The 13701-nt window shown below is 43.1% G+C and overlaps 1 protein-coding gene across 1 annotated transcript in view; it reads right to left on the bottom strand.

The window, feature by feature from the left end:
* Positions 1-13591, bottom strand: part of LOC137627426 (F-box/LRR-repeat protein 20-like) — a 210602-nt gene extending 197011 nt beyond the window's left edge. The window contains exon 1 of the mRNA XM_068358512.1: positions 13435-13591. The gene's annotated coding sequence lies outside the window, so the exon portion shown is untranslated. The remainder of the gene's footprint in view (positions 1-13434) is intronic.
* Positions 13592-13701: the final 110 nt, after the last annotated feature.

The following is a 13701-nucleotide window of genomic DNA, read 5'->3' as shown; positions in this document are numbered from 1 at the left end:
TAAAAAAAAAAGTTTATACATATATACACAAATCCTTTTAGGAATTGATTCTTGAATGTTTAGGACACATCTTGATGTATTTTGGATGAATTCAGACCCATGGAGGTGAAGATCTGAAATGAGAAAAAAAGGGTAACTTTTTTTGGCCAAAAAAATTTATCCAAATTTCATGAATTTTTTTGGGTACCCAAATGAAATAGGAAGTGGCTAATTTTTTTAGGGAATAAACATATGTTATCCTAAAATAGAAATATGTAAAAAAATCTTCATTATTTTGTAAATTACATTTATATCAGGGGCCATATCTAAAGGTAATTTTTTGAGTACTTAAAAATTTCGTAAAAAAATACATATATTTAATATATAATATGATATTTATGCAGGTAAAAATATACCAAAATATCACAAATTCTATAGGGAACAAGAATATATATAGATAGGGCAACTTACGCTTCGGATATGTCCACAAAATGGCCGCCAACCACACTGACTCAGACTCCCTAATCTGCCACTTGAAATGTAGGAAGGGTATGTCAATTTCAATGTGTTATTTACTAATCTAATTATTCTTGAATATGCATAAAAATTGTATGGTGGGTTGCTGGATAAATGTCGATTATTTTACGACTATAAAATTAAAATTCTGACACAAAAAAAATTTTTTGAAGGGAAATAAAATCGAAAACAAAAACAAATGTAAAACAATATAATATTTTAGCTAAAAAAATTTGATGATCAAAAAAGAAGTAAACAAAATTTTCCGACAAATAAACATCTAAAGGAATCATTACTCTGTGATAGTTCCTTAGTACATAGTAATTTTGAAAGAAATGGGAAAAAACGAAAAAGTGGCAATCGCAGGAAAATCGAACACATACCTATATATACGCCATATCTGGCTAAAAAAAAAAGATGGGCATGGGTAGCCAGATCATCTAGAAACACTTTCCAACACTATAAAATTATAAGTTTTGCGACACTACTTGCCAATTCCCTACGGTAACATGACTAAGCAAAAAAATGCAAAACAAATAAAAAGGGGCACTCGCGGAAAAATGACCATTCTAATATACGGCATTTCAGAAAAAAAAAATTTCAGCCACGTGCTAGACAAACCATCAAGGCACATTTTCCGACAAATAAACATCTAAATGAATCATTACTCTGTGATAGTTCCTTAGTACGTAGTAATTTTGAAAGAAATGGGAAAAAACAAAAAAATGGCAATCACAGGAAAATCGAACACATACCTATATATACGCTATATCTGGCTAAAAAAAAATAGGAATGGGTAGCCAGATCATCTAGAAACACTTTCCAACACTATAAAAATATAAGTTTTGCGACACTACTTGCCAATTCCTTACGGTAACATGACTAAGCAAAAAAATGCAAAACAAATAAAAAGGGGCACTCGCGGAAAAATGCCCAACATTCTAATATACGGCATCTCAGATAAAAAAAAAGACATGCACGTGTTAGCCCAACCATCAAGGCACACTTTCTAACACATAAACATGAAAAAAAAATCAATAATATACGGCAATTCCTTACTACGTAGTAAATTTTTACAAATATTGAAAAAAAACAGAAATTGGCAACCGCAGTTAAATACCCAAAATACCAATAACTACGTCGTATCTGACAAAAACAAAGTCACGCATGGGTAGCCAGATCATCTAGACACACTTTCCAACACTAAAAAAGCAAAAGTTTTACGACACTATTTGGCAATATCTTACGGAAAAATGACTTGGCAAAAAAATGAAAAAAAATGAAAAAGGGGCACGCGCGGTAAAAGGCCCAACATTCTAATATACGGCATCTCAGATAAAAAAAAAGACATGCACGTGTTAGCCCAACCATCAAGGCACACTTTCTAACACATAAACATGAAAAAAAAATCAATAATATACGGCAATTCCTTACTACGTAGTAAATTTTTACAAATATTGAAAAAAAACAGAAATTGGCAACCGCAGTTAAATACCCAATATACCAATAACTACGTCGTATCTGACAAAAACAAAGTCACGCATGGGTAGCCAGATCATCTAGACACACTTTCCAACACTAAAAAAGCAAAAGTTTTACAACACTATTTGGCAATATCTTACGGAAAAATGACTTGGCAAAAAAATGAAAAAAAATGAAAAAGGGGCACTCGCGGTAAAATGGTCCTCGTGGTGATGAACGACATTTTAACTAAAAAAAAAATCATGCACATGGTAGCCAAACAATCCACCAAGACTTTCCACAACTGATAACCTATACAAGTTGCACCATTCTACGACAATTTCATAATACGTAATAACTTTGATAATTATGCAAATTACCTTAGAAGGGTAAACTCGGTCGCGCTCGACCCCGACGCGTCTCGGAAATCGGGGAAGGAGTACAGCTACAGCAATGCACATCTGGACACTACTAGAGCGTGTAGGCGAGACACCTACTGCAGGTCGATCACCCACAAATTCAGTCACGGGGGTGAGTCCCGTGAGAAAAACCTCTTTTTTTTTTGACGCTCGGGGTCGCAGACGACCCACCGTACCGTTCCAGGGTTAAATAGCTAAGGTTTGTATGGTTAGGAAAAATACAAATTATCTACGAATTTGTCATTTGTTCCGTAACTGGAATACAAACCCCGCTATTTAATAGGGGTGACTCACCCATTAGGAAGGGTGGACGTCCCAGCCAGTCTGGCTTTTGGCTTTGCCCGGGGGCTCGTTATTTGAGTGTGTAAGCACCCAAGAAATAAGGAGTCCCTGCACCTCGCTAGAACCTTGCTATGCAAGGACTGCGGCCTATGCAAGCTGTGTGTGAAGGTATGAAGAAGTGTGACTCGTCCTAAGAAGTTCTTTAGATGGAAACTTGTAGACTAGGACTCTCCCAATACCACCTCGTTAGGGTATGGGAACGTAACAGTATTAATCTTAATGCTAGGAACACAGGGGAGCATGGTTTACCTGCAGTGGTTTGAGGTCAGCTATGCAGAGAACCCAGGATGCTGCTTTCCCCAAGAGAGGGGATGATGAAGAAAAGAATAAGGGCCAGTCAAACCTTTTCATTCATGCAGACTAAAAACCAGGTAACAATGCCCTCAACCTTCTGCTACTTGTCCAATAAGGAGCTTGAGGTTTTAAACCAGCTGTTGTGCAGCCACCACAGGGCCGATAGCAAACGTATCGAGTCTCCTGTGGGTCATGTCTTGCAGGTAGTGGGATGTGAATGTTGTTTGACGTTGCCACACCCCAGCTTGAAGAACCTGTGTCACTGAAAAATTTCTTCTGAAGGCCAGGGACGTAGCTATGCCCTGACATCATGTGCTCTGGGGCGACGTGATGGAGGAGGGTCTGGATTCAAGGCCAGGTCAATGACCCTACGAATCCATGCTGAGATGGTGTTCTTGGTGACCCTCCTCTTAGTCCTTCCTGTGCTGACGAATAGAGCTGGCACATGAGGACGGGTTGCAGCTGTTCTTTTGAGGTAGAGCCTCAAGCTCCTTACTGGGCATAGTAAGAGATGGTCTGGGTCATCTGTTACAGTACAGAGACTAGAAATCCGGGAGGAGTCGAATCGAGGATCCGCCACTCCAGGATTCTGAGTTTTAGCAATAAACTCAGGGACGAAGCTGTACGTTACCTCCCCCCATCCCCTTGAATGGGCGATGTCATACGAGAGACCATGAAGTTCGCTGACTCGCTTGGCCGAGGCCAAAGCTAGCAGGAATACCGTCTTCCAGCTTAGGTGGCGATCTGATGCCTGCCGTAATGGTTCATAGGAAGGTCTCTTAAGAGACCTGAGAACTCGAACCACGTTCCATGGGGAGGTCTCACTACCGATTGAGGGCAGGTAAGTTCATAACTACGTATAAATAAGGAAAGTTCTAGCGAAGAAGAAATGTCCATTCCTTTTAGCCTGAAGGCTAGACTTAAGGCTGAGAGATAGCCTTTCACTGCCGAGACTGAAAGGCGCATTTCTTCAAGCAAATACACGAGGAACTCCGCTATTGTTGGAATAGTGGCATCGAGTGGAGAGATACCCCTTCCACGACACCAACCACAGAAGACCTTCCATTTTGCCTGGTAGACTGCTGCCGAAGACTTTTGCAGGTGTCCAGACATCCTGACAGCAACTTGTTGCGAAAATCCTCTCTCAGAGAGGAGATGCTAGATAGTCTCCAGGCGTGAAGTCTTAGTGAACCTACGGCTTTGTGGAAGATGATGGCATGTGGTTGTTTGAGTAGATTGTGTTGTGGAGGGAGTTCTCTTGGTAGTTCCGTTAGGAGTTGCAGAAGGTCCGGGAACCATCCCGCTTGATGCCATAGCGAAGCTATAAGGGTCATTGAAAGATTGACCTATGTTCTAGTCTTGTTGAGTACCCTCCTCATCAGACAAAATGGGGGAAAGGCGTAAACGTCGATGTTGTCACACCGTTGTTGGAAAGCATCTTGCCAGAGAGCCTTGGGGTCTGGGACTGGGGAACAGTACAGCGGGAGCCTGAAGTTCAGGGCCGTTGCGAAAAGATCCACAGTCAGAGAACCCCACAAAGCCAGGACTTTGTTGGCTACTAGATGATCCAAAGACCATTCGGTACTCCTATCTGAGAAGCTCTGCTCAGATTATCGGCGAGCACATTCCTTTTCCCCGGAACGAAGCGTGACGATAGTGGTATCAAGTGGACTTCGGCCCATCTCAGTATCTCTACTGCTAGATGGGATAGTTGCTGCGAAAAAGTACCTCCTTGTTTGTTGATGTAGGCCACTACTAAGGTGTTGTCGCTCATCACCACCAAAGAGTGACTTGCCAGGTACTGTTGGAACTGTTGAAGGGCCAGAAAGACAGCCTTCATCTCTATGAGATTTATATGGAGGCACTTTTCTGACTCTGACCAGAGGCCTGAGGTCGTGTGGTGCAGCACGTGGGCCCCCACCCTGTTTTTGAAGCGTCCGAAAACAGCATCAAATCCGGGGGGAGGACGAGAAGATCCACTCCTTTTCGTAGGTTCTAGTCTGCCACCCACCACTGGAGATCCGTCAGTTCCGCAGGTCCCATGGGGATCTGGATGTCCGGGGAATCTTACCCTTGATTCCACCGGGACTTGAGTCACCACTGGAGGGATCTCATCCTGAGGCAACCGTTGGAACTAGCCGGCCAGCGATGAAATATGACCGAGGAGACGTAAGCACAATTGGGCTGGAAGTTCTTCTCGTCTGAGAAAAGGTCTTGCGACCTTCCTCAGCCTTGCTATCCTGTCGTCTGATGGGAAGGCTTTGTGGAGCTTGGTGTCTATAATCATGCCAAGGTATACCAGTCTTTGAGTGGGATGCAGTGAGGACTTCTCAAGATTTACCATGATCCCCAGATCTTGGCAAAGTCTCAGAAGTTTGTCTCGGTGTTAAAGAAGGGATGACACCGAGTCTGCTAGGAATAACCAGTCATCCAGATAACGGAGGAGACGGATGCCAATCCTGTGTGCCCAAGATGATATTAGGGTGAATACTCTGGTGAAAACTTGTGGTGCTGTGGAGAGACCGAAGCACAGCACCTTGAACTGGTCCTTTCTGTTGTCTAGGCTGAATCTTAAGTACTTCCTTGATGACGGATGGACTGGGATCTGGAAGTACGCGTCCTTTAGGTCCAGTGTGCACATGAAGTCTTGCGGTCTTACTGCTAGTCTGACCGTGTCCGCCGTCTCCATGCTGAACGGAGTTTGTTTGACAAACTTGTTCAGAGCTGAGAGGTCAATGACTGGTCTCCAGCTTCCAGACGCCTTCTTTACAAGAAAGAGTCGACTGAAGAAGCCTGGAGATTCGTCAAGGACCTCTTGGAGAGCACCCTTCTTCAACATGGTCTGGACTTCTGCCCGAAGGGCTTGCCCCCTTGCCGATCCCATGGCAAGGGAGTTCAATGACACTGGATTCGTCGTCAGGGGAGGTAAAGATGTTATGAACGGGACGCGATATCCTAGACTGATCACGGAGATTGTCCAGGAATCGGCCCCGAGTTGCTTCCACCTGTTTGAGCAACTTTGTAGGCATCCCCCCCCCCTGGTGGACATACAGGGGGACTGCCTATCCTAGCGTTTACGGCCTCGGCTGCTCCCTCTAGGATTCTTGCCTCCCCTGGAGGACTTTTTGTCTTTCCTTCCTTTGACAGGAAAGGGCTTAGACACCAGTCTTCGCTGCTGTCGTCGTTTTAGCGATCTTGACTGGACGGGACTGCTGTAGTGCTGGAGGCTTATAGGGCTTAGATTTTAAAGCCCTATGAAGGAGGGAGTCTTGATGAGACTTCCTCTACCTCTCAGCGGCATGTTCCACATCCTTAGTCTCAAACAACATGGATCCCTCTAGAGAAGAATGTCTGAGCCTATTGATCTCGGTGCTAAGGACCTTCTGATGGAATCTCTCAGCTACTGCATCCCGATGTTTCAGAATGGTATTTGCCCACAAGTTCGAGACTTGGTGGGCCAGAAACTCGATCGTGCGAGTACCTGAGAGAAGAAAAGTCTCCATAGCTTTCCTAGTACGTTCTTTGGAGAAATCCTCAAAGTATCAGGATACCTAAGGTCCCCAACCAGATGTCGAGCCACGAAGTGGCTTGCATAGCACACTTCGCAACTTTCTCCTGGTTAAGGATCTCGGTTGCCGAGAATGAGACCTGCCGGTTGGAGAGTCTCTCAAGAGGGACTCCCCTGGTAAGCTCTTCCAGCGAGTGGTGAAGAGGAAGAGCTAAACAAGGCTCCTTAAGGATCTCAAAGTACCTCCTCTGCTGTACGCGAGGAGGTGGAAGGAGCTTGTTGGTGGCACTAAAACGGTGGAGGAGGACATCTTGGAGAGCTGTAGAGAGATCTTGTCCCTGGTACTCTTAACCCCCTGAGACCAGGGCAGTGCTGCACTGGTCTTGGAAGGTTTCTGAGTACCCCTTGCCCTCTTGAGGAGGGATCTCTGGGTCGGAAAACCCGTTGAGAGCCCTCATTAAGGTCAAAACTTGCCAAAACGCATGTTCTGACTCTTGCTTATTGATAGAACCAGAACATTGGGAGGAGGCATGTTCGGAGAGCTGTAGGGCGATCTCAGCCCTGACACCCTTCAGCCCACGGGACCAGGGCAAGGCTGCACTGGTCTTCGAGGGTTTCTGTGTTCCAAAGATACGGTCTAAGACCGTGTCCTTGCCCTCTAGTGGGGTTGTCTCTGGGCCGGTAAACCTGTTGAGAACCCTTATGAGAGTCAGAACCTGCCAGAATGCATGTTCTGACTCTTTTTGCTCTCCTTCCAGCGTTGGACTTGCAGCGAAGTCTCCTTCCATCCCCGGCACGCAGGAGAGCGCTATAGCTACGGAGAGCACTGTCGTATAGGTGAGCGTTGGCAAGCTGGACACCGAAGTTGCGTGGGCGCGCGCTGAGGCTTCGGCGAGCACTGTAGCACCAGCGATCGTAGGTTGGCTGGTGAGCGCTGGCAAGCTGGCAAACGTTGCTCTCTGTAGCGAGGTTGCGCTGGAAGGCGCTGAGGACAAACAGGTGAAGGCTGTTTGTCTAACGAACGCCAAACTGTAGAGCGCTGACGAGCTGAAGAGCATGGGTGCTCTGTAAAGAATGACGGAGCAGGCTGGCAATGGTAAGATGTTGGTGAGCGCTGGTGCACTGCCGGGCGCTGGCAAGCTGGAGAGCGTTGGTAGGAAGCACAGGAGCAGGGAGGTGCCCTTCAGAAGGGCAAATAACCACCGATGGAGATCGCGAATGATCTACAAAAGAATCCAAGACCAAAGTCCGAGGACTAGCAGCACCGTCGCCGGGAGAAGGTCAAAAAATGGGCGAAGGTAGAGTGCCAGGAGACAACTGAAGCGGAGACTCCTCTGCGGGGGACGGCTGCAATGACAAGCCTGAAGTACCGAAGAGGCTCCTTTTCACTGATGATGAAGGACGACCTCTAAGGCGAAGCGGAGGGCGAGCTCTGCGTCGGAGAAGCCCTCTACGGGCCGTTGGATCAGCAAGCTGACCATGAGCAGCAGCAATCCTCCGAAGAGGAGTCTCTATGAGAGAACTCCCCCGAGGGAGAGACAGATGTTGGACTAAGTTTCCCCCTCGAAGGATGATCAGGAACGGGGGAAACTAAGTCGGCAGCAATAGCTGGAGAGTCTGTTAGGGCAGGGGCGTCGGCAGAAACCACAGAAGACATCTCTGACACCACGACGTTGACGAGCGCAAGAGGATCTACCTCCGAAGTTGACGACGACGGCTGCACACCTGCACCAGCGAGGATGAGCTGCAGCAAGGAGTACTTGGAGGGTGGACACGGAAGCCCCAAGGACAAACATACCTGTAAAACATAAGACATAGACAAGGCCTCACCTGGGGGGAGAGGTGGAACAGCTTCGCGAGGGGGAAGCAGCACCATCTCTCGAGGACCAGGGTTGGCCACAATTAAAAGAGTCTATGCTACTACTCGATAGTCTCTCGGAAGAGGCCGAACGAGTAGGAGCTTCGGAGGAAGGTTGGGAGATGAAGAAGAGGTCTTGGGTTTTTACCCCTTCGAAAGAGAAATATCCCACTTAGACACCTCTTTCTTTGGGAGGCACACCATTCCCGACACTCACTACACTCGTTGTTACTATCTCACCGTTGACCTCTGCAGGCGGAACAATCGGAAGTGCAACCTAGTACTCGAACGGGAAAGGTGCTCCCCCCGTTAGTACACTGTCGGGGGCCCATGAAAGGTGAACGTTGTTGAGAAGAGAAAGACCGTAGTCAATCTCTGAGAGGCCATACTCCCTTTGCTCAGTAACCCATGTTTCCCGTAGGAAGAGAGGAAGGCGAAGACAACAGATGAACGAGGAGGGTCCAAACGATGACGATTCCCCTGCGGTAGTCATATGCCGACAGGAAGACCGATGGACAGGGTGGGGGGGGGAGGGAGGTCGGAAGGGAAGGTTCCCTGGCCTTGCGCAAGAGAGTTGAAAACCCATCGTAAATGTATCACACGCACAGCACAAACACTGAACAGAAAACTTACAACATTTCTATACATATATATATATATATATATATACATAAACATTAAGAATGTTTTATTTTATATATACAGTACAGTGAACCCTCGCTACTTCGCGGTTCGACAATCGCGGATTCACCACTTCGCGGGGTTTTCCCATAACCCATATATATATACATATCGGGGATTTTCCGGAAAATTCGAAAATACCGCGAAATCTGAAGATAACCAAATACGATATTTTGTTACCTGTAATTCCATTAATACTGTAATTAGTAATATCTGCTCTTACTGATTGTTCATTGCATTACATATGATATATAATTCAGCACAGAAAGAAATAAAACACGAAAAGAGAATGTGATCATACGATAATTCAGTACGTAGTAAAATTAAATCGAACATGAAACGCAAATCAGATGCAGTCATACCATATTAGAATGGTGTGTACTGTAATGGATGTGCTTCTTTTCCATGAATCTTTTGTATGTATACGTACGTAGTACAGTACTGCATCCAATAATATTCTTTGTTGCAAAAATCACATTTCGAATAAGTACTGTAAGCGTACGAGAGAGAGAGAGAGAAAGAGAGAGAGAGAGAGAGAGAGAGAGAGGCGTAAAATGGCGTACGTACGTAAATTTTTATTATTATTGTTATTATTATTATTATTGTTGTTGTTGTTAATAAAATTATTATTGTTATTATTATTAATCATTATTATTATTATTATTACTGTACAGTATTATTATCATTATTTATTATTATTACGGTATTGTACTTAATCTACGTACGTTCAGTATGCGCGGGGCATCTTCTATGAGTAACCAACGCACCATGTACTGTAAGACGGGTTGTGATTGGTTCAAGCGCTGATAGATGACGAATCAAAACTCAAGTTTTGTTATCTAGCCTGTGATTGGTGTTTTGCCCGCATCTTCAACTTCCAGCATCACAGTTCTCGCGGGTCTGCATCGTTCACTTTCTCTTTCCGCGTATTGCTGAGTAGACGTTCTTAACTTTGTGAAGTTTAATCTGTGCTGTGTGCGACTGTTTTAAGTTGAACTTTCTGTTAAACCCTACTGTACAATGCCTCCCAAGCCTTCTGCTTCTACTAAGGCTGGTAGTGAGCCTAAACAGCACCGAAAGATGATGATTGCTGAGAAGGTGACGCTTCTCGATACTATGTTAAAAGACAGTAGAAGTTACGCGGCCGCAGACCTCGAAGACCTGACGAAATCGGGCAGTGAAGACAGTGAAACACAGGAAGAGTTCCAAGAAAATGTCGAAGAAACGGTCTTAAAATTAGAACGGCTTGCCAAGCTCTGCAAGCTTGCGAATGAGGTGAAAGAAATGTCGCAAGAGTGGGACGAGGATATGGTTCGTTCTGTACAATTCTGCACCAAGATCGATGAACACATGGCTCCCTACAGGATGCTCTTGCGAAAGAAGAAGCAGCGGCAGCAACTTCCGATCACAATGCCCTCAGAAGAAATTGAAGAAGTGTCTCAGGAAGAAGTTGAAGAGGTGTCCCAGGAAAAGACACCTCCGTCTGAAGAGACGTAAAATACTATTATTGGCTGCACAGTAGAAGACATCATCAGCTTCATCATCATCATTTCTACTGTGCAGCAAATTCATCGCCATCATCATTCAAGTTTTTCTTGAACTTCTTTCGTGGTGAGTACAGTAACAATCTTTATTTTTTACTTAAACATTTTACTGTAATATTTGTGTCTGTTTTATAGTTTAGTACTGTATGCATTAAGTTAAAGGGAAGGTTTTAAAAGCCTATCATATTTTTTTTGTTTAAAATTTACATTTACGTACGTAAAACAATCTCTCTCTCTCTCTCTCTCTCTCTCTCTCTCTCTCTCTCTCTCTCTCTCTCTCTCTCTCTCTCTCTCTCTCTCTCTCTCTCTCTCGTAAATTGTTTTCCTGCTTTGCTACGTACAGTATGTACTGTATGATTTTATATAGATACGGTAAATAATATTTGTAATAACATATTTTGTAAATGCTTTTACTGTAAATATCATTATTTATCACTTTCATCATGCGCGTTAAATGCCTTCTTTGTTCTGAGCGTGGTTGTTTACTGAGCGTACTTTATGACGCCGTCGTTTCAGGTGGCGTCATAAAGAAAAACATTTCATTTGGAAGTCCTAAGGAAAATTAAGTAAAACATTGGTAATAACAAAATCAACATACTGTATACTGTACATCAATATAATCGATGCAAAAACTAACCTATACATATATGTGTACAGTACACTAAATGAGTTTGTTTCTTCATTATGATCAGAGATAAACGTAAACAAAACATTGGTTGCCATTTTTTATCGTGCTTTTTAGGTGTTTAGGAAACGCATGATATAAAATCGCCTTTAATATTTGTGCCTGTTTTAGTTTAGGGTACTGTAGTACATGCATTAAGTGTTCTGTACATTAAAGGGTAGTTTGTTAACAGTACTACGTACAAGGGAAGGTTTTAAAAGTCCGAATATACATGTTAAATAAATAGGTAAATATGGTGTCAATACTTCGCGGATTTTCACCTATCGCGCCCGCGTCTGGAACCTATCTACCGCGATAAACGAGGGTTCACTGTATATATATATATATATATATATATATATATATATATATATATATATATATATATATATATATATAAATATATAAATATATATACATATATATATATATATATATATATATATATATATATATATATATATATATATATACAAGAAAAAGTAAGCTAAAAGACAAAATTAATGGCAGTCCAGAATAGGTGAGGAGGAAGAGCGGAAACAACCCCTCTTCATCAGAGCCAAAAGTACAGTGAGCTAAATCACCAGTGTGTGAGTGGGAGTGGTAGCAAGCTACCCTCCCTAGCCCCCGCGAACTAGCGGTGTGGGCAGTTAACCCTTGCTAAATTTTAATGGCTCATCATTTCAGCTTCGCTGAAAGTAATACCCCTAATAAATAGCGTGGTTTGTGTTCCAGTTACGGAACAAATAACAATAAAACATTCGCCCACGTGGCTGGTATGTGCAGCATATTCATGTACCACTTGCCAGAACAGAAGAGCATTGAAATAACACTAGTTTGCAAGTGAGGTGAGCCACAGCTGAGCAAAAACCAGCTGAACTAAGTGATTAATTACATAACAAAAATAATACCAAAATACTAGCCCACGTGGTTTGCATGTGCAGCACATCTATGTACCACTTGCCAGAACAGAAGAGCAATGAAATACAGTAATGTTAAATTACGAGCAAAGTGAACCACAGCATGACAAAAATCAATTGAACTAAGTGACATTCTTTAGCTAATTAAAATAACATAAAATACTCACCCACGCAGCTGGTGTGTGCAGCACACCACATACCACCTGCTAGTACAGACAAGCAGTGAAATAATGTTAAATTGCAGGCAAAGCAAACCACGGTTCAGTAAAAAGAAGTGAGATTACATAACGTTAATTAAAAGGACCAATATATACGTAAATATGCTTAATTAAGAATAGTGTTTTGCAGTACAATGGCCACGGCTATGAAGAAGTGGAAAATGAGAAGGAAATCCCCATTTGGGGTGCATGATGATAGCAGCCACCTGTATGTATGATGACGGCTGACTTAGAATACGGCAGCATAAAGGGGTTCGCAGGAGGGCGTTAGCCCCTGTTAGGTAAGTAGGTAAGGACATGGATTGTAGGTTAGGTTAGGGGGGAAAGTTTAGGTTAATTGATGTCCAGCAGGCGGAACTGGCCGCTGATATACAAAGGCTCCCCCAATTTCCTATTTGTACAGGAGGAGTGGGCCAAAGACCTAATCTAAACCCTTTAATATTGGACAGCTCTTTCCGAATCCTAACCATCATTTACAAAAAAGGAGAAAAGTTACCCCATTTGTGGGACACATACCGTACCTTACCGTAACTACTAACAGTAAAACCGGGGGTAAAATGTATATTCCCTGTTAATGCATACAACCATAAGTCTGCACCAAGGAGTTTGGTTCATCCAAATCAGGATTGCATGACTTTGACTAGAACTTGTATGAATATAGGCCCGAATACCCTGGACGGGGGCTTAGAAAGTCATTCAGCCTTCAAACACAATAGTGGGAAAACCCAGTAGTTGCGATATAAACGAAAAGTTACTGGCAAGAGGATGTACAGCATGATAGAAGAAAGGATACAGGAACAGGGGTCTATTTGATAGCTAATACATGAATGCATCTAGGGGCTGCATAGACGTTGCAAAGACCTTTAGGTAATGCCAACAAATCAAACATTAATGTGCAATGACGGCACTTTTAAATGGTATAATGCATATAGTTAGCACAGGGGCATTTGATTTTGGTCTAGACTTTGAAGTGTCAATATTTGACACATGAATCAAAACATAAATTAAAAATGATGTGCAGAAATATTACCAGTTTAAAGAAACTATGTTGTACCAGCATCTAAGAACGTGTGAGTGAAGCTTAATCAGTTGACCGGTATGTAATTATTTCGTATTAACAAAATCACGACCAAAGACAATTGGAAATAGTTCTCACTGTTTACAAACCGAAACTTCAAATACATACAAGTATTATTTCTCAAAAAAATAAGGAGACTTTCACCTTTATACACAAAATAAGTAATATAAAATAATTCTATAATTTCTATTTTAGAAAATTCTGGATATTATTTCGTTT

The sequence above is a fragment of the Palaemon carinicauda genome, chromosome 35 (genome assembly GCF_036898095.1).
Source record: "Palaemon carinicauda isolate YSFRI2023 chromosome 35, ASM3689809v2, whole genome shotgun sequence".
NCBI classification, from domain to species: Eukaryota; Metazoa; Arthropoda; class Malacostraca; order Decapoda; family Palaemonidae; genus Palaemon; species Palaemon carinicauda.
Note: the sequence above shows the minus strand (reverse complement) of the source record. Positions and strands in the feature narration are given on the sequence as shown.